This window comes from Nomascus leucogenys, unplaced genomic scaffold (genome assembly GCF_006542625.1).
Source record: "Nomascus leucogenys isolate Asia unplaced genomic scaffold, Asia_NLE_v1 001012F_73339_qpd_obj, whole genome shotgun sequence".
Lineage (NCBI taxonomy): Eukaryota > Metazoa > Chordata > Mammalia > Primates > Hylobatidae > Nomascus > Nomascus leucogenys.
Window position 1 is genome coordinate 31,923 of NW_022096598.1, and position 19,669 is coordinate 51,591.

General features: G+C 48.2%; 1 pseudogene; it reads left to right on the plus strand.

The window, feature by feature from the left end:
- Nucleotides 1–2,379: 2,379 nt before the first annotated feature.
- Nucleotides 2,380–15,366, plus strand: LOC115830467 (annotated as a pseudogene).
- The last annotated feature ends 4,303 nt before the right edge of the window (nucleotides 15,367–19,669 follow it).

Consider the following 19,669-nt stretch of genomic DNA (forward strand, 5'->3'; position numbering starts at 1 on the left):
GGACCTGCACAATCGCTTCCGCCAAGCACATGAAACTGATTCATAGGTGAAAAAAAAAGATTCTCCACATCACTAATCACTCCAAACATGTAAGTCAGAATCACACTCCAATATCAGATACCATCAAACTCCACTGAGAATGAATATTACCCAAAACAGCAATTAACATTTTTGGAAGGTAGCAGCCAGTGTAGACTTACAGAAAGGGAAACTCTTATACGCTATTGATGCCAATGTGAATTAGCGAATACACTGTGAAAAAGTTGGGATGTTCCTCACACTGCATTTAAAGCAAAGGAAACCGGTACCTTAAGGAGTTACCTGCCTTCCCATGTTTCATGACAGTATTCACAATATAGAAGATATGGAATCAACCTACCTGTCCACCCAGATGAGGGGATGAGGAAACTGCAGTGTATCTCCACAACGCAATACTCTTCATCCATAACAAAGTAATGTAATTTTCATTTGGAGCCACATGGATGAACCTGGAAAATATGTTAAATAAAATAAACCAGACATAGAAAAACAAGCACAGATTCATCTCACTTATATGGAATCCATAAAGCTTTGCCTTCGATAAGTATTGGTTTTCTGAGGAGAGGGGAAGGAGGGAATGGGAGGATTGGTTGTGGAAATAAAGTTGCAGTTAGTTGGGACAGATACATTCTTGTGCTCTATACCACAGCTCGGTGATTCTGGTTAATACTGTATTTTTCAAAAAAGCTACAGGGAGCAATTCCAATGTTTTCACAGAAGAATAATAATACCTGTATGAGAGAACAGATATGCCAAGTACCCTGATTTGATCATTACTAAAAATATACATGAATAGAAACGTCCCAGAGGAACAACAGTCCCAGCAGACTCTCTAATTATATACTTTATGATGCACAGAAATTTAAGAAATGTGAATACACAATGCTGATGATCTCACATGGAACCACAAATGGCCCTGAATGTCTAAGGAATCCTGAGAAATAGAAACTAAGTTGTAGGACTCACAATCCCTGATACGCCGCTGTGCTGCAGCCTGGGTGAGAGAATGAGACTCTCTCAAAAAAAAAGTTGGAAAATTTGAGGGAAACATAGAAGTGATAACTATATGGACTCTGTCACTCGGGCTGGAGTGCAGTGGCATGATCATGGCTCACTGCAGTCTTGACCTCTCCAGCACAAGTGATCCTCCCACCTCTGCCTCCTGAATAGCTGGAAGGAACTACAGGCACACACCACCATGCTTGGCTAATTTTTTTGTATTTTTTGTAGAGATGAAGTTTTGCCATGTTGCCTAGGTTGGTCTCTTTGGCTCAAGTGATCTGCCCACCTTGGCCTTGCAGAGTGCTTGGATTACAGGCATGAGCCATCATGCCTGGCCATAAAAAAACACGCATGGCTATATCAAAGTGAAAAGTTTTTCCAAGGAAAAGGCAGCAATGAACCCAAAAAGAAAGGCTGGGAGAACGTTTTGAGGAATCACATTAATAACATTAACTAAGGGGTTGTTATAGCAAATATGCAACACATTACCAGTACTAAGTAGCAACCAAAAAACCAATGATCCACCCAAAACTGAGCAGGGACTCTGAATAGACATTTCTGCACAGGACAGTAAACCACACAAAGGGTCCCTTCCCCCGGTCAGGTGGCCATGACTAGAGGAACAGAGTTAGGCAAGCACTGCAGGGAGTGGAGAAATGCAACCCCCTATGTCCCGACGGCAGAGACACAGACTTAAAAATTCACCAGACCGGGAGCAGTAGTTAATGCCTGTAATCCCAGCACTTTGGGAAGTTGAGGCACAAGAATTGCTATGAGCTCAGAAGTTTGAGACAAGCCCAAGCAACATGGCGAAACCCTGCCGCTACCAAAAATACAAAAAAAAAAAGATAGCCGGGCATGGTGGCACAGGCCCAGATACTGTTGGGGCTGAGGCTGGAGAATCCCTTGAGCCCAGAAAATGGAGGTTGCAATGAGCTGAGATCCACCACTGCACTCCAGCCTGGGCAACAGGGCAAGACTGTATCTCCAAAAAAAAAAAACAATTTAAAAAATCAGCAAACCCTGGAGGTTAAGTTGGATCCTTTCCATCTGAGGCTTTTTGAAAGCAAGGCAGCCAAACAGGGGCCTGGCCCCTACACCCCACCTGGGCTGGGCTTCCCCTTCCTCCCACAGCCAGAGCTTTCCTCTCTGTCTGTCTACAGGGGGAGTCTCCCTCAGAAACAGCCCTAAAGCCTCCTACACGGTCCAACCTCAAAAGCCCTCAGGGAATGAGTACTACTGTAAAATTAATGGTAAGATATCAAGAGAGAAACAAGGAGTGAGAATCTAGCAGAAATACACAGAACATTCCAGAAAACGAAAGTTTCTGTACTCACCATGAAAGAAAAACGCTCCAAAGAAGCTGGGCCATGGAGAAGCCACACCAAAGCGCTGTCCTCAGCAGCCAGTGCCATGGACAGGAGGTGTTTCTTCCCCAGGATGCGCCCTCAAGTTACCCCGAAGCTGCCGCAGCGCCCGGTGACTCCTGATAATTCTAAAATTCATATGGAATCAAAAAACAGCCGGCACAGCCAAAACAAGACTAAGGAGAAAGAACAAATTTGGACACATTACATTACCTGACTTCAATCTATACTACAAGGCCATCGTCAGCAAAACAGCATGATACTGGTATAAAAATAAACACATAGACCAATGGAATAGAATAGAGAACACAGAAGTAAATCCAAATACTTACAGCCAACTGGTCTTTGACAAAGCAAACAAAAACAAAGTGGGGAAAGGACGCCCTACTCAATATATGCTGCTTGGATAATTGGCAAGCCACATCCCAAGAAATGAAACTGGATCCCCATCTCCTACCTTAAACAAAAGTCAACTTAAATCTGAGACCTGAAACCGTAAGAATTCTAGAAGGTAACACTGGAAAACCCCATTGGCTTAGGCAGAGACTTCATGACCAAGAACCCAAAAGCAAGTGCAACAACAATATGAAGATAGACAGGTGAGACTTACTTAAGCCAAAAAGTTTCTGCACAGCAAAAGAACAATTAGCAGAATAAACAGACAACCCACGGAATGGGAGAAAATCTTCACAATCTATACATCTGAGAAAGGACTAATATCCAGAATCTACAAGGTACTCAAATTAACAGGAAAAAAAAACAATCCCTTCAAACAATGGGCTAAGGACTTGAATAGACAATTCTCAAAAGGAGATATAAAAAATGGCCAACAAACATGAAAAAATGCTCATCATCACTAATAATCAGGGAAATACAAATCAAAACCACAATGTCAGGCCAGGAGTGGTGGCTCACACCTGAAATCCCAGCAGTTTGGGAGGCTGAAGTGGGTGGATCACAAGGTCAACAGATGGAGATCACCCTGGCCAACATGGTGAAACCCCGTCTGTCCTAAAAATACAAAAATTAGCCAGGAGTGGTGGCGGGCACCTGTAGTCCCAGCTACTTAGGAGGCTGAGGCAGGAGAATCCCTTGAACCCAGGAAGCGGAAGTTGCAGTGAGCCAAGGTTACACCACGGCACTCCAGCTTGGCGACAGAGCAGACTCCATCTCAAAAAAAAAAAAAAAACCCACAATGCCATGCCAGCCTACTCCAGCAAGAATGGCCACAATCAAAACATCAAAAAATAAAAAATACTGGTGGGTATTTGGTGAAAAGGGAACACTGTTATACTGCTAGTGGGAATGTAAACTAGTACAACCACTATAGTAAACAGTGTGGAGATTTCTTAAAGAACTAAAAGTAGAACTACCATTTAATCCAGCAATTCCATTACTGGGTATCTACTCAGAGAAGAAAAGAAGTCATTATATAAAAAAGATGCCAGCACACGCAAGTTTGTAACAGCACAATTCACAATAGCAAAAGTATGTAACCAGCCCAAATGCTCATCAATGAGCAGATTAAGAAATTGTGATATACATCATGGAATACTATTCAGCCATAAAAAGGGAAAAAAATAACAGGATTCACAGCAACCTGGATGGGATCAGAGACTATTATTATTCTTTTTTTCTTCCTTGAGACGGAGTCTCGCTTTGTCGCCCAGGCTGGAGTGCAGTGGCATGATCTCAGCTCACTGCAACCTCTGCCTCTCAGGTTCATGCCATTCTCCTGCCTCAGCCTCCCAAGTAGCTGGGACTACAGGAGCCCGCCACCATGCCCAGCTAATTTTTCGTATTTTTAGTACAGACAGGGTTTCACCATGTTAGCCAGGATGGTCTTGATCTCCTGACCTTGTGAGCCACCTGACTCAGCCTCCCAAACTGCTGGGATTACAGGCGTGAGCCACCGCTCCCAGCCGATCAGAGACTATCATTCTAAGTGAAGTAACGTAAGAATGGAAAAGCACACATCGTATGCTCTCGCTAGTAAGAAGGAGCTAAGCTATGAGGATGCAAGGGCATTAGGATACTACAACGGACTTTGGGGACTTGGGAGAAAAGGTGGGGGGGTGAGGAATAAAAGACTACAAATGGAGTGTATACTGCACAGGTGTTGGGTGTACCAAAATCTCATGAATCACCTCTAAAGAACTTACTCATATAATCAAACACCATCTGTTCCCCAAGGAGGGTGGATCACCTAAGGTCAGGTGTTCTAGACCAGCCTGACCAACATGGTGAAACCCCGTCTCTACTAAAAATACAAAAATTAGCCGGGAGTGGTGGCAGGTACCTGTAATCCCAGCTACTCAGGGGGCCAAGGCAGAATTGCTTGAACCCAGGAGGTGGGGGTTGCAGTGAGCCAAGATCACGCCATCATACTCCAACCTGGGGACAAGAGCTAGACTTCATCTCAAAAAAAAAAAAAAAAGTTACACGAGATTCTCCCCCCTTCCTTTTTCTCTTGCAAAGAGGTGGTGATGAACCAGGTTTGCTCATGCAGGTGACAATACTCTTGAAAATGGTGGCAGCGAGCCTGGTGTGGTGGCTCACACCTGTAATCCCAGCACTTTGGGAGGCTGAGGCAAGTGGATCACCTGAGGTCAGGAGTTCAAGACCAGCCTGAACAACATGGAGAAACCCCGTCTCTACCAAAAATACAAAATTAGCTGGGCATGGTGGCACATGCCTGTAATCCCAGCTACTCGGGAGACTGAGGCAGGAGAATCACTTGAACCCAGGAGACAGAGGTTGCTGTGAGCTGAGATCACCCCATTGCACTCCAGCCTGGGCAACAAGAGTGAAACTCCGTCTCAAAAAAAAAAAAAAAAAGGAAAGAAAGAAAAAAAGAAAATGGTGGCAAAGACATGAAATGAAGAGAATACAGTTCACTTAATAATCTCATAAATTGGAACTTATTACCCCCATGACTCTTGCATAGCTCCAGACAAATGTGAGATGAAATGGCTGTTTGCTACCAGTATTTTATGTGATGCTTCATTTTTTGATTCCTTGAGTAACTACTTACAACCCATTAGCCCACTTAATGCCAGAGGATGCAATTTTTTGAATTTTTGCATGAGTGAAAAATCAGACCTTGTCGATGACCCTGAGCAGTAAGATGTTAAGTAACTTCCTCATGCTCAGCATTCTAATAACGGAACACTAGGCATAAGTGGGTTAACACGATCATGAAAGCATACCTATTCAAGTAACTAATACAACTGATTTTTTTCCTCACCTCTAAAACATAGTAAGAGACCAGTTATTTTAAAAATACAACACAGAAACTAGCAGTTTCTTTTTAACTCAGTTTCGGTTTGTTGTTTGTTAAGGCCATTGCTTGGCATAAAGAAAACAAAAAGAGAAGAATAAACCACAATAGAAACACGAAATAGAAGCAGCATCAAAAGAAAATGAAGAGAAACAAGAAGACGAGAAGGCAATACAGACTAGAAAAAAGAGCAAGTGTGGGAATTAGAAGGCCTATCACGATACCTTTTATCCCCTTCCCCAATTCATGAAATTTGAAAAAGTCCGAGACTATCACAACAAAAAAGGAACAAAAAAAATACACAAATAGTCACCCCTTAAGTTTTGTTAAGAATGAGACAATTCTGCCCCTCACACCTGGCTCGGTCACCAGCAGGAGGAGGGCACCCTCCAGAGATTGCAGGAGAAGGGGGAGGACTCCTCCTTTCCCTAGGTGCGCCTCCACCACTGCCACCGAGGCCCAGTACAGTACCCGCAGGTTCCTCCCCACCCCCAGGTTGGGCTGGGCCTTGCAATGCTCCTACGCCCCCTTCCCAACCCACAGACTTGCTGCTGCTACCACCACTAGCACCGATGCCAATACAACTGCTGCCGCCCTCAATGCAGCAGCCCACCCTACAAGGTTCCTACCACCTTGCCCCCGCGGGCACCCTCCTACCACTCCAGTCGAGCTGCAGTCTGTCACTGCCACCAATCTCATGAGACCAGCTGCAGAGCCACACCATATGCAGGCTCCAGTTTACCACAGGTGACTCTTCCTTCTCCTCCTCCTCCAGCCTGGCTTGGAGCAGCTGGGAGGGCAAAGCCAGAAAAGCCTAGAATGGGATGCAGGGAGTGGTAGTGTTAGAGCCTCACCTTGTCACGCTGGCCACTGGGTGGCAAGGACCAGTTTCAGCGAAGGCACTCACACCCACCCTCCAAAGTCCAGCCTCTCCTTCTGGCAAAAGCTGGCCAGGAACTGGGGCCTGGAGTGGGTGTGAGGGCCTTCGCCAAAACCGCTCCCATCCAGGTGCAGCTGGCCAGAAACTGCTGGGCCCACCCGGGCTGCACTCCTCCAACAGCAGGAGTAGGAGAAACTCAGACCCAGCCAGCCCTCCCCACCCAAGTGCTGGTTCCTGTTCCTGACACCTCCACCCACAGTGCCCTGGCCCCACAGTGCCCCATGATGCCCACCAATCCCTCCCTGCCCAGCAGTCCCAGGTGGTCTCCGAAACACACAGCGTGAGGCGCGGGCCACAGAACCACAGTGCGTGTGGGGGCCCTGCCATGCTCACAATTGCATGAGCAGGAGGAGATCACCCTCTAGAGTCTGGAATCTGGGAAAAGAAGAATGGTCACTGGAAGGAGAAAGGAGGCGGCACCACGATTGCTGTTGCTGCCACCTCTGCAGCCCATCAATGCCATGCAGCGTAGCCCCTGACAGCACCCCTAACCTGCTCCTTGCCACCAGCAGCGTAGCCCCCGGTTAGCACGCCTAACACATCCTGTGCCAGTTGCAGGCAGTATAACCCCAGTACCCCTCCCAAGCCACCCCCCCACAGGCAATGTAGCACATTACAGTGCCCACAGCCTGACCCAGCCACAGGTGTTGCTGCACTACACAGCACCCCCCACCCCACCACAGGCAGTGCAACTCCTGATAGTACACCCCAAGTGAGGTCAGTGGAGCACTCTAACACCCCTAAACCACCGCCCACTGCCAGCGTTGTAGCTCCAGATAACCACCCAACCCAACCGCTGCCGCAGACAGTAGAACAGAAAATAGCACCCCTAACCTGTCACCCACCACCAGCAGTACACGTTAGTGCACACAACCTGCCTCCCCCCACCACCCCCACCACCGCGGCCAGTGTAGCCCCCGATAGCCAGCCAACCCCCCCACCGCCAGCAATACAACCCCAGAGTGCACCCCCAACCAGCCGCCTGCCACAGGCAGTGCAGCCTCGGGCAGTGAGCCCCAAAATGACACCCAAGCCCTGCCCCCAGAGGCGGGCAGTGCAGCCGCAAAAAACTCACTTACCCAACGACATGTCTACCACTCTGGCCGAGGTGCAGTGTCTGACTTCACCACCAATCGCAGCAAGGCGAGCCGACATGGCGAAGGCTCCAGCCTCCAGCATTCGTGGGTGCCTCTGACTTCTACTCTTCCTCCTGCCCGGCAAGAGAAGCTCCCGCTGCCGGCCGCCCTCCTACTGCTCTGTCGCCACCACCAACCAGAGGCAGCCAGCGCCCAGGCTCCAGCCGGCAGCAGACGGTGGCCCCCTCTCCTAGTCCTCTAAGCAAAGCACACAACACCGCCACCAAAGCACCCGAAATGACCTGAAGCCGGCCTCACCGTGTTTTATATATGGAGGTTGAGCACATGCGTTCCTGGACTACATGTTCTGATTGGATGAGAGAAAAACCTCTAGGCCTACTCTGATTGGACTTTATTTTCATGCTGTGATTGGTCATCTTAAGACTTGCTCTCATCCAATCAGAACATGATAATAAAGTCCAATCCGAGTAACCCTGGAGGGTTTTTCTCATCCAATCAGAACATGCAGTCCAGGAACCCGCATATATATATAACCTCAGTATATGAATGATCCTGAAGGGAAGGCAGGTCCTTCCAGGTTCCCGTATCTTCCTGTAGAGCTGCTCAGTGCCCGAATTAGAGGACTGGGAATCGGTAATCACTGGCCGTACGCTGGAGGCTGGAGCCGCAGCAGCGTGGCTCGCCTCGCTGCGGTTGGTGGTGATGGCGACGGAGAAAGCAGTGCGGCGTCAGCGGTAGGAGGAGGAAAATAGTTTTGGGATAGATGGAGGGGGGTAAAGAGGGTGGTTCGTGACAAAGGGAAAAGAGAATAGCGAGCAGGAGAAGGCGTTGCAAAAAGACAGTGGGGAAAAGATGGTGGGAAAAAAAGTTTTTGGGTAGATGGGGAGAAACAGGGTGGGGAGCCGGAGGGAGGGAAGGTTTTGCAGAAAGACAGTGGGTAAAAAGTTTATGGGTAGATGGAGGAGGAAAAGAGGGTGGCAAGGGGGAGGAGGAAAGAGGGTGGGGGAAAACGGGGGTGAGCAGTAGGGAGAGAAGGTTTCGTGAAAAGACAGTGGGGAGAAAAGTTTTTGGGTAGACAGAGGGGGAAAGAGGGTAACAAGTGGGGGAAGGGAAAAGGGTAGCCAGCGGGAGGAAGACAAGGTTTTGCAGAAAGAAGTGGGCAGAAAAGAAAGACGGTGGAGAAAGAAAAGACGATAGGTAAAAAGTGTTTGGGTAGATGGAGGGGGGAAGAAGGGTGACGAGAAGGAGAAAAGACGGTGGCGAGAGGTAGTGGGGAAAGAGGGTTGGGAAAAAAATGGAAAAATAGTTTGGGGTAGATGGAGGGCAAAAAAGAGTGGCAAGCAGGATAGGGCAAAGAAGAGGACGAGTGGGAAGGGGGAAAGACTGAAAAGACGGTGGGGAAAACTTTGAGGGGTAGATGGAGGGGGAAAAGAAGGAGGTGAGCAGGAGTGGGGAGAAGGCTTTGCGAAAAGGCTATGGGGAAATGTTTTCGGGTAGATGGGGAAGGGAGAGGGTGGCAAGGAGGAGCAGGGGGAAAAACGATGAGTTTTTGGGTAGATGAAGGGGGAAAAGAGTGAGCAGCAGGAGTGGGGAGAAGGCTTTGGGAAAAGATGGGGAAAAGTATTTTTGCTTAGATGAAGGAGCAAAAGATGGTGATGAGAGTGGGACGGGGAAAAAGAAGGTGGCCAGGGAGAAGGGGAAAAGACGGTGGGAGAAAACTGGGGAAAGTGTTTGGGTAGATGGATGGGGAAAAGGGTGGTGAGCGGGAGAGTAGAGAAGGCTTTGCAAAATGATGGTGGGGGAAGAAATGGTGGGGAAAAAGTTTTGGGGTAGATGGAGGAAGAAGATGGATGGCGAGGGGGAGTGGGGCCAAAGGCAGTCGGGAAAAGGTGGGGAAATAATGGTGGGAGACAAAGGTTTTGGGCAGATTTTTTAAAATCAGATTATTTGTATTTTTGATTTTGTGTAGTTTGAGTTCTTTATATATTTTGTGTATTAACCCCTTGGCTGATGCATAGTTTGCAAATATTTTCTTCCATTCTGAGTTGTTTCTTCTACTGATTGCTTCCTCTGCTTTGCAGAAGGTTTTAAGTTTAATATAATTACATCTTTGCCTTTGGTGCTTGTGCTTTTGACAAGTTTAATGTAATTACAACTTTGGTTTTGTTGTTTGTGCTTTTGATGTCTATTCGTTCTCAAGATTTCTGTACATTATGTTCATTGTCTGCTTTATCAGTAAAAGTATAGTAGAGACTGGGTTTCATCATGTTTGCCAGGCTGATCTCGAACTCCTGACCTCAGGTGATCTGCCCTCCTCAGCCTCCCAAAGTGCTGGGATTACAGGTGTGAGCTACCGTGCCCAGCAGTCACCTTCTTTCTTAGATGGAGTCTTGTGTGAAACACACCACAGAAGTTATGTTCACTTACAGCTGGGGGAGGCTGACCACCTTGTGTGACAAGGTTGGAGCCTGTCTGCCACACCTCCCTGTGTGTCTCCACATGTCCTCAGGCCTGCTGGGGCCTCCCTTGTCCTGGTCTCTCATGCAGAGGAAAGACGTGGTGTGTGTTGAGAGCCAGCCTGGTGGTGATACCTGGTGACTGCCCAGCCGGTGGAAGCTGCTCCTCTTGCCTCTTCGGACCATCCCTCCCCTGTCCAGGACCTCACTTCATCTAAACACCGCAGGTCGAGCCCAGCAGGAAAATGAGATGCTCTTTTCCTTTCTTTCTTTCTTTCTTTTTTCTTTCCTTTCCTTTCTTTCTTTCTTTTTTTTCCTTTCTTTTCCTTTCTTTCCTTTGTTTTCCTTTCTTTCCTTTCTTTCCTTTTTTTCTTTCTTTTCTTCTTTTCTTTCTTGATGCAGTCTCATTCTGTTGTCAAGGCTGGAGTGCAGTGGCGAGATCTCGGCTCACCGCAACCCCTGCCTCACAGGTTCAAGTGATTATTCTGCCTCAGCCTCCCAAGGAGCTGGGATTACAGGCACGTGCCACCATGTCCGGCTAATTTTTGTATTTTTAGTAAAGACAGGGTTTCACCACGTTGGCCAGGCTCGTCTCAAACTCCTGGCCTCAAGAGATCTGCCCACCTTGGCCTCCGAAAGTGCTGGGATTACAAGCGTGAGCTATCACGCCCAGCCTAGAACTTCCCTTTTCTTTTTTCTTTTGACACAGTCTTATTCTGTCACCCAGGCCGGAATGCAGTGGTGTGATCTCATCTCACAGCAACCTCCACCTCCCAGGCTCAAACTATTCTCCTGCCTTAGTCTCCCAAGTAGCTGGGATTACAGGCACGTGCCACTATGCCCAGCTAATTTTTCTTTTGTATTTTTAGTAGAGACAGGCCAGGCTAGTCTTTAACTCCTGACCTCAACTGATCCACCTGCCTCAGCCTCCCAAAGTGCTGGGATTACAAGCATGAGCCACTGTGCCCGGCCGAACTTCCCTTTTCTTTCCATTTCTTGGTATTTGGAAAGTGAGCAGCCACGGAACAGCTGGTGTGTTCAGCTGGTGCAGACCCAGCTGGTGTGCTCATGAGGCTTCTAGCTGAAGGAAGTGTCCGCCCTGCAGTCTCGCTGCCATCCCACCACCTTCCAGACGCAGGACACCAGCTATGTGTGCTCTTGGCCCATGCTGGGCCTGTGCTGTGGTGCTGGTCTTGCCAGTTTTCCCACCCTTTGTTTCGGGTGAGGTCCCCGCCCAGCTGGCCTGGGAAGGAGGATGGGGAATGGTCACCAATGTGGTTTGTTGCAGAGTGAGTTTGGTGGCTGCCCTGCCTGGGCCCAGCTCCCATGTTTCTCCCACTTGGCTGCAGCTCCAGCCCTGCCCCATCCCCCGTAGCTTCCCGCCCAGCCCCACACCGCAGCCTTCCCAGCACCCAGAAACAGCACAAACCCCACAGAACTCCAGTGTCCCCTCCCCTAGGCCTTTACACACACCTGGTAAGCCAGGCATGGGACCCACAGCTCCATCGTGTGAGCTGTACACGGCCTGGCGGGTTGAGGTGCTAGGTCACCCCTCACCTTTACAAGGCCTCAGGTAGTACCACTCATGCGAGCTCTGGAGCCCTCAGAGCCCAAGCTCCCCACCTGAGGGTCTAGGGCTGTGGCCTCACCCACCCATAGTCCTGCAGTGACCCCAGCTCTGTCATGAGTCCAGCTGGCTCCAGCCAGGCGAGAAGCAGCTATACCGGGACACGCTGAAGCAGCTGTCCAAGCGCATCAAGCCCCTGCACCGCGTGGTTAACAAGATCGAGAAGAATGAAGGTGGGCTGTGGCCAGGGTGGGAGCCAGTGCCCTGGGAATGCCACCGGGCTCATGTCTTAGGGTCCCCTCTGCTGTCCCAGACAGAAAAAAGGGCCTGAGCAAGATGAAGAGCCTTCTGGACATTGTGACAGACCACTCCAAGCAGTGAGTTTTGCCCACAGCCAACATAGGGTCCACAAGGGCGTGGGTCGCCCAGCCATGGATGGGCATTTGGTGATGATGTGGGTTTAGCAAAGGCCCCAGGCAGCTCTCTGGGCCCTGGACAGAGGCCTCCAAGGCTCCACTCTTGTGTGTGCTGGGGCTTTGAGCCCAGGCTTCATCTTGGCCAGTGCCCAGCCTTTGCCCTACTCCTGACCACTGCTGTGGCCCTCATACTGGCCCATCACTGCCGGGTCTCATCCAGCCAGTAGCTGGTGGCCCAGCTTGCAGTGGCCTGACAATCAGCTGGCCGTTACGGGCCTGAGCATGACCTGGAGCTCTGCCCCTGACTTCCCGGTGACCGTGGGCAGGCGACTGCATCTCAGTTACCCCATTTGCAGCCCATGTGTGCTGTCATGAAAATGAAACAAGATGGTGCTGGTGAGAAGCAGGTGGAAGGCAGGGCCACTGGCCACGGGCTGCTGTGAGCTCGGGCGACACCTCAGAACTGCATGGGCGTTGACCTATACCTCCCTGTCACCTAAACTCAGGCTGTCCCCCCATCCCCATCTAGAAGTGTCTCTCTGTTCTGCTTGTCCAGAGAGAATGCCAGTCACTATTGTGTGGTCCTCCAGGCCTTCTTGAGTTGATTCTTCATTAGGGTTATAGGACTGAGCAGGACAGGGACTGGCCTAGGTCCAACTGAGCCCTTCCCAGCCTGATCAAGGGCCTGGCTGGCCACGGTCCCTTCTCTTGACCCATTGCTTCACTGCCAACAGGGATGGGCACTCCTGGGGGTGAGGGCCGCCTGCCTAGACTCTGGGTCTGGGAACAGCTGGTCAGCTGAAGGGAGCTCCTGCAGAGGTTTCTGAGGGCCGAGGCCCAGTGGCAGTGGTTGGGATCCCAGATCGGAGCCTGAGACCTGCCATGTCTCCCAGCCCTCCAGCACGGAACTCAACCCAAGTCCCCTATCTCTGCAGGTCCCCTGAAGACCTTGCCAAAGTGTGACATCACCCTGGAGAAACTCAAGAATGACATGGCGGTGGTGAGTGGGATGCTGGGGACCCCTGGGGGAACCGGGGCTCCCCTGAGAGCTCCTGGGAGCACCACTGGAGGGGCCTTCACGGTCAGGCCGGGTAGGGGCTGGGCCTGACCTGAGACTCTGCCCACCAGGCCTCTTCCAGGCCAGGTTTGCTGTGCTGGGTGAGAATGTGGGAGAAGTCACCCTCTGTCTGCAGCCCCCATGGGTCACAGGGGGCAGGGACTCTGGGGAGGACAAGGCTGTGGGGATGGGGGATTATACCCAGGATCGGCCAACATTGTCTGCACAAGGGTGGAGGCTCTGAGAGAGGCCTTGGGAATCTGGCTGTGAGTGAGGACTGGCCTGGGGTGGGAAGGCCCCCTAAACGGAGAACCCTCAGGTCCCGGGCTTCTGACCATGTCCATCCTACCTCCAGCCCACTGCCCCTGGTGCCGCCAACCAAACAGCAGTACCTATGCCAGCAGCTCCTGGATGCTGTCCTGGCCAACATCCACTCACCCTCTTCAACCATTCCCTGTACCGCACATTTGCTCCAGCCATGACTGCCATCCACGACCCACTCATCACGTACATCCAGCTGGGCTGGGCTTTGCAGAGGGCAGCTGGCCAGCCCTGGGCCATGTGTATCCAATGTGGTCACCATGCTGCCTCCCCAAGACCGTGGTGGTATGCACCCAGAAGCACAGGCATGAGGACGACCAGTGGCAGAGCATCCCCAGCATGCTCCAGGGCTTGGTGGCCAGGCTGGACCCCAAGTGCATGATAAACCTGGACCCTTCTCCCTGCAGCAACAATGGCACCGTCCACCTGATCTGCAAGGTGGGCGAGTGTCCAGGAGGGCCAGGCTGGCGCAGGAGAGCAACCCCCGACCGCAGCCCCAGGCCTCTGCTGTCCAAGCCGGAGGGCACAGTGCCCAGACCCCATCCTGTGTTCACGTCCCGGCAGGCTGTCTGCTCTGTCTTCACATACACCAAGCCCAGGACAGACTGGCCATTGCCTCTGCCCCCACCGCCAGAGCCCACACACCCTCACCTTCCAACACAGATGCGGCTCTGCTTGCCTGGGGCCCTAGGGAGGTAGTAGGCAGGACCTCTGGGCACCCATCGATGCAGGGCACTCTGGGCTTCAGGTCTGGAAGTCCGAGAGTCAGAGAGACATCCAGGCTTTACCACAAGCCTGACCAGAACTTCCCAGGGTGTGAAGAGTCCTGTTGGGGAGCAGGGCTGTGAGGCAGGGCAGGCCAGGGCTTGTCTGGGTCACAGGTACAGCCTTGTGTGTTGCAAACGACAAGGACCTCCCAAGTGTGCCACCATGTGCCCACCGACTACCCTACCCAGAGTCCACTGTGGATGGACCGGCAGTGGCTGTACAGTGGGCAGACCCAGAGGAGCTGTCTGGGGGCCGGGGGCAGGCAGCGGTCATTCTGGAAAACCAGGCTTCCAGTGCTGCAGGGACAGCCTCTGTGCCCCTCCCCGGCTCAGGCCCCTTCCTCCCTTCTTCTGGCTCCCCCTGTGTGGGCAGGAGCGGGTTTTCCATTGGTCACCTGAGAGATAGGGGTCTCTGCTCTTCTTCTGTGTCCCTTTGCCCCTTCATCTTGTGTCAGGTCAGTTGTCCAGGGTGGCTGTGTTCAGTGGCTGAGGAGTGAGAAAGCCTACGGCTCAAGGACAGACCCCACCTCTCCCAGAGGCCACCAGGGAGCTCAGCGGAGCTGACAGGTCCTACCGTAGCTTGGGCACACAAGGCCCCATCTGGGTGATGTGGCTCCAGAGAGTCATGCTGGCAGAGGTCAGTCTCCCTGAGCCCAGAGCTGACACACAGCAGAGCCAGGGCTGGGTCCCCAAGGTTGTCAGAGGCAAAGCCCTGGGCTCCAAGTCCCATTCAGATTCAGTTCTTCACTGACGATGAGGCTCTGGGAGGAGAGCCCGACGGCCAGGCGGGCAGCGTGCAGGGCTCCTCCTGGTGCTTCAGCCAGTCCTGGGGCTGCCACTTCCCAGAGCACTGCCAGGTGTGCAGGGCGCGTGGGTGCAGCGCCAGCTGCCGCAGGCTCATGCCCACTGTTCTGTTGCAGGCACCAACCCCTTCCTCAGGTCGGTGCACCACTGCGTGACCTCCAGGCAGCCGCAGCTCCCGGACAAGCACTCGGTTACCACCTTGCTCAACACCTGTGCCCGGAGCATCCACAAGGCCTGCCTCTCGGCTGCCTAGCCAGGACTGCAGGGATGGCCCACAGCCTCATTGGGGCCAAGGACGCCTGCCTCCTGTCAGACATTTCTAGGTGTTGGCATCCATGGAGAGCCTGGAGTTAGGTTAGCTTTCCTCCTTTCCTCTCCTGCCTTGGGGATCTGCCAAGTGAAATCCCACACTTGTACAGACTGAGATGGGCGCAGTGGAGCGGGCTGCCTGCAGGGTGTTGGCCATCTTCTTGGAGAAGGCACTCCATGTGACTTCCTCCATGAAGCCAGACACGGTCCCCAGCCATGATCCTTGGGCTGTTCTCACCACGGCCTGTCCAGGGTCCGGGTCCATCTCAGCAGCATGAGGGTGCACTCAGGGCGTTGTTAGAGCTTCTTGTGTGTGCTCGACACACCCCTGCTGCTTTCTATAGGAGAACACAGAGGACATAGGAAACCCTTCAAACACACATAGGATTCTCTGCTCACAGTTTTGGGTTCAGGCTGCGCTGCTTTGGGCAAGTGGGGCACCCCCTAGGAAAGCCCCTGAGTCCAGGGCATAGGCTGCCTCTTTTAATGCTTGTTTTTTTCTCATACTCAGGATCTATACTGTAGACTTTATAAACACTGTACCCTTAAGCTACACCAAATTTATAAAAAAATTTTTTCTTTGATAATTTACTGTAGCTTTTAAAATTTATAAACTTCTAATTTTTTTAACTTTTTGACTTGTAATAACAGCTTAAAACACATTGTACAGCTAGCTGTATAAAAATATTTTTCTTTATAGCCTGTTAAGTTTTTTCTATTCAAAAAATGTTCTATTTTAATTTTCATTTTGAAAACTCTGTTAAAAACTGTGACACAAACATATACATTAGCCTAGGCCTACATGGGGTCAAGATCATCAGTGTTACTGTCTTCCCCCTCCACATCTGCTCCCATTGGAAGGTTTTTAGGGGAAATAATGCGTGGATCCAGCTGTCATCTCTTGTGGTTACAATGCCTTTTTCTGGAGTACCTCCTGAAGGACCTTCTGAGGCTGTGTTTCATAGTTAACTTTTTATCTTTAAGTAGGATTATACTCTAAAATAACAATAAGAAGTATACCATAGTAGGATGGGCCTAGTGGCTCACGCCTGTAGTCTCAGCACTTTGGGAGGCCAAGGCAAGTGGATCACCTGAGGTCAGAATTTGAGAGCAGGCTGGCCAACATGGCAAAAGCCCTTCTCTACTAAAAATACAAAAGAATAAGTCGGGCGTGGTGGCTTGCAGCTGTAGTCCCAGCTACTCGGGAGGCTGAGGCAGGAGAATTGCATGAACCCAGGAGGCGGAGGTTGCAGTGAGCCAAGATCACACCACTGCACTCCAGCCTGGGCAACAAAGTAAGACTCCATCTCAGAAAAAAAGTATATTATAGCAAATACATAAACCAGTAACGGTTATTTATTCTCATTGTCAAGTATACTATACATAATTGAATGTGCTATACTTTTTTTATATGACTAGAAGTGAAAGTTTGTTTACACCAGCATTGCTACAAACAAAAAGTAATGCATTGTACTTGGACATCAAGATGGCTATGTCACTAGGTGACAGGAATTTTTCAGCTCTTTTACATATGGCCTCTCACTGACTGAAATGTTGTTATGTGGCATATGACTCTATTTACTTTTTTTGGAAATGATTCTTAAATAAGGAAAAATTCTGATATCTACTACTTGTTCTCTGCTGTTGTGTTCCTGTGCAATGGCTGCATCAGGGAAAAGTCATTCGATAGTTACACTTAGTTACGTCAAAGTAAATACATTTGTATAATCAAAGTCTCAGCTTGATCTAAGGTGAAACACCTCAACTTAGAGTGAGGATGTCTGCTTTTTAACTTGGAAAGATAGCCTGTTTACTTGGACATTTGTAATATGGGTCCAGAGTTGGTATACAGTCTACTATTTCTATGTTATATATATGTTTACATAAAGGCATTCATGTCAAAATCAGATAGTTTTGTGTTCTTTTAAAGAAGAAAAGGAAGGAAATATAATAGGTGATACTAGATCTAGAATATAATTGTTGGATTTTTGGTTGAGAAACATCTATGATTATTTTAATTCATCCTATGTCTCTGAAATGGAAACATATTTTCCATGTTTGCCTTTCTCAGAATTCTTTCTGTTTCATGAATATTTTTCAGGCAAAATGCATGCATTCTGTAACTTGAAAGAGATGGAGTGCCATCAAAGGAAAAAGCAAATTTTACAATTAAACTAGTAAATACAGAGATTGCCTAGCTAATATATTTCATTAATTCTAAGAAGCACTTATTTTTACTCCTCTCTGAAATTGGGAGTGTATCTTATTTTAAATGGTGTCTTACAATTGACAGTGGGTTTTCATTCCTTTTGGGACATCAAATAATGCTGCATCTTACAACGGACAATACTGTAGAGTCTGTGAAATACTTGTATGTATGTGTGTGGGGAATGTTTGTTAATGAGTTACCCAGTGTGGAGATTTGTGAGAACTAGAGACCAAATGTTTTTTCCCTTATGTTTTTACATTTTGGAAAATAGTTTTTTACATAGGAAGTTTTTTACAACCTGATATTAAGCTTTTAGTATTGTAATAGATATTCATTGTTTTATTGGATAGATTAAAAAGTAATATAAATGGCGCAAAAACAATTTCCATTTTTTTAAACTTAATAATACTGACCTTATACTTACTATTGAGTGTTTCTACTTATACCACACATTTGGTAGTATAGAAATAGCTTTTTTCAAAGCTTTTTCATAATAAATTTCTTTTAAAAGGTTGGATAGCTATTATCCTGAGTCTTATGTCTGATACCATGTTTTTGTTTGGTTTCTAGGGTCTTACATTTAAAGAAAAAGTAACAAGCCTTAAATTCAAAGAAAAACCTACAGACCTGGAGACAAGAAGCTGTAAGTATCTTCTCTTGTCCTTGGTGAAACCAATTCATGCAGATCCAAAGCTCTTGCTTTGTGTAAGTGTTTTTTTATGAAATGTCCCAAAATTACCACACTAAGTTAATTTGGTTTAACTGAAATGCCAAGACCTTGAGGGTAATTTTTAGCTCAAGAGCACTTATTGATCCTTTCTGATCATAACTGAAAACTAGGACATCTCTAAGAGACCTAATGTATAATGAATACTGATATAATTAGATCAGATTCTTAATTGCCCTTATCATTTCTTAACGTTTCTCTTTCTTCTTTAATTTCCCTATCTTTCAACTGACATACTTAACATAACTAAGCTTCTCTAAGCTGGTATTCATTATGGGAGAATGCCATTCTTAGGTCTGGTTATATCTGCATTAGGTTATCATTGATGCTTGTAACAATGAACTTTATGTTACTGCAGCTCACAAGTGTATTTTTACATCTGCAAGAAATTAGTCATCAAATGCTTAGTAGCACAGAAATTCTCAAGTGGTTGCAGGAAATTATGATCTGCAGGAATAAATTTCTTCTTTAAAATAAGGTAAGCAAAACGATATCTTTAAAAAATGGGAGAATATTTGGAATGGTGATGGGGAGAGATTAAGAAAGTGTTTTATAGCCGAATTAGTTTCTATTTCAGCTCCTCCTTCCCCGCAAGGTTCTCAAAAGGATATATATGTGCAGAGGACAAGGGCTGGCAAATTAGCATTTTAAAAATTATTGTGAAGCTTTGGCCTTAAAACCACACTGTTGATGAATTCTAGTTCTAGTTGAGTTAAATAGGTCTGTATGGGACAAGCCTAGGAAAAGTGGTGACTGCTGTAACCAAAGTAGCTTGAGGAGCATATTCTATCTTTACTCTCAATTCATACATAAGACATAATTCATCCATAAAATTTATTTTAAAATACAGCTTCTATAATTAATCTAAGAATTCTATTATGGCATAGATTTGGGAGTACTTGATTTAATGAGTTTTTTGTCCAGTTCTAGAATCATAGCTCTGAGAAATCATAAAGGCCTAGATGTCATGGCTAGACTAGTCCAGAGAATTATCTATCAAGAAGCAAAAGGGAAAAGGTCGAGGGTCCTCAATCTAGGTTTATTTCTATGCCTCCAATAAGGGTTTCTTTCACATCTTGAAAATTTCACACTTCTCGGGGTGGAGTGAAATTTTTTGATTCTGAACTATTGAAACATGGTGAGGTTGTGGAGGATAGAGAAGAGTCTTACCTTTCTTTTAATATATAGTTTCTATAGTTAATCAATTTAGGAATTCTATTATGGCCTAGTTTTAGAAGTACTTGATTTAATGAGTTTTTATCTGGTACTAGAAGCATAGCTGTGAAAAACCTTAAGTGTATGAAACTCATA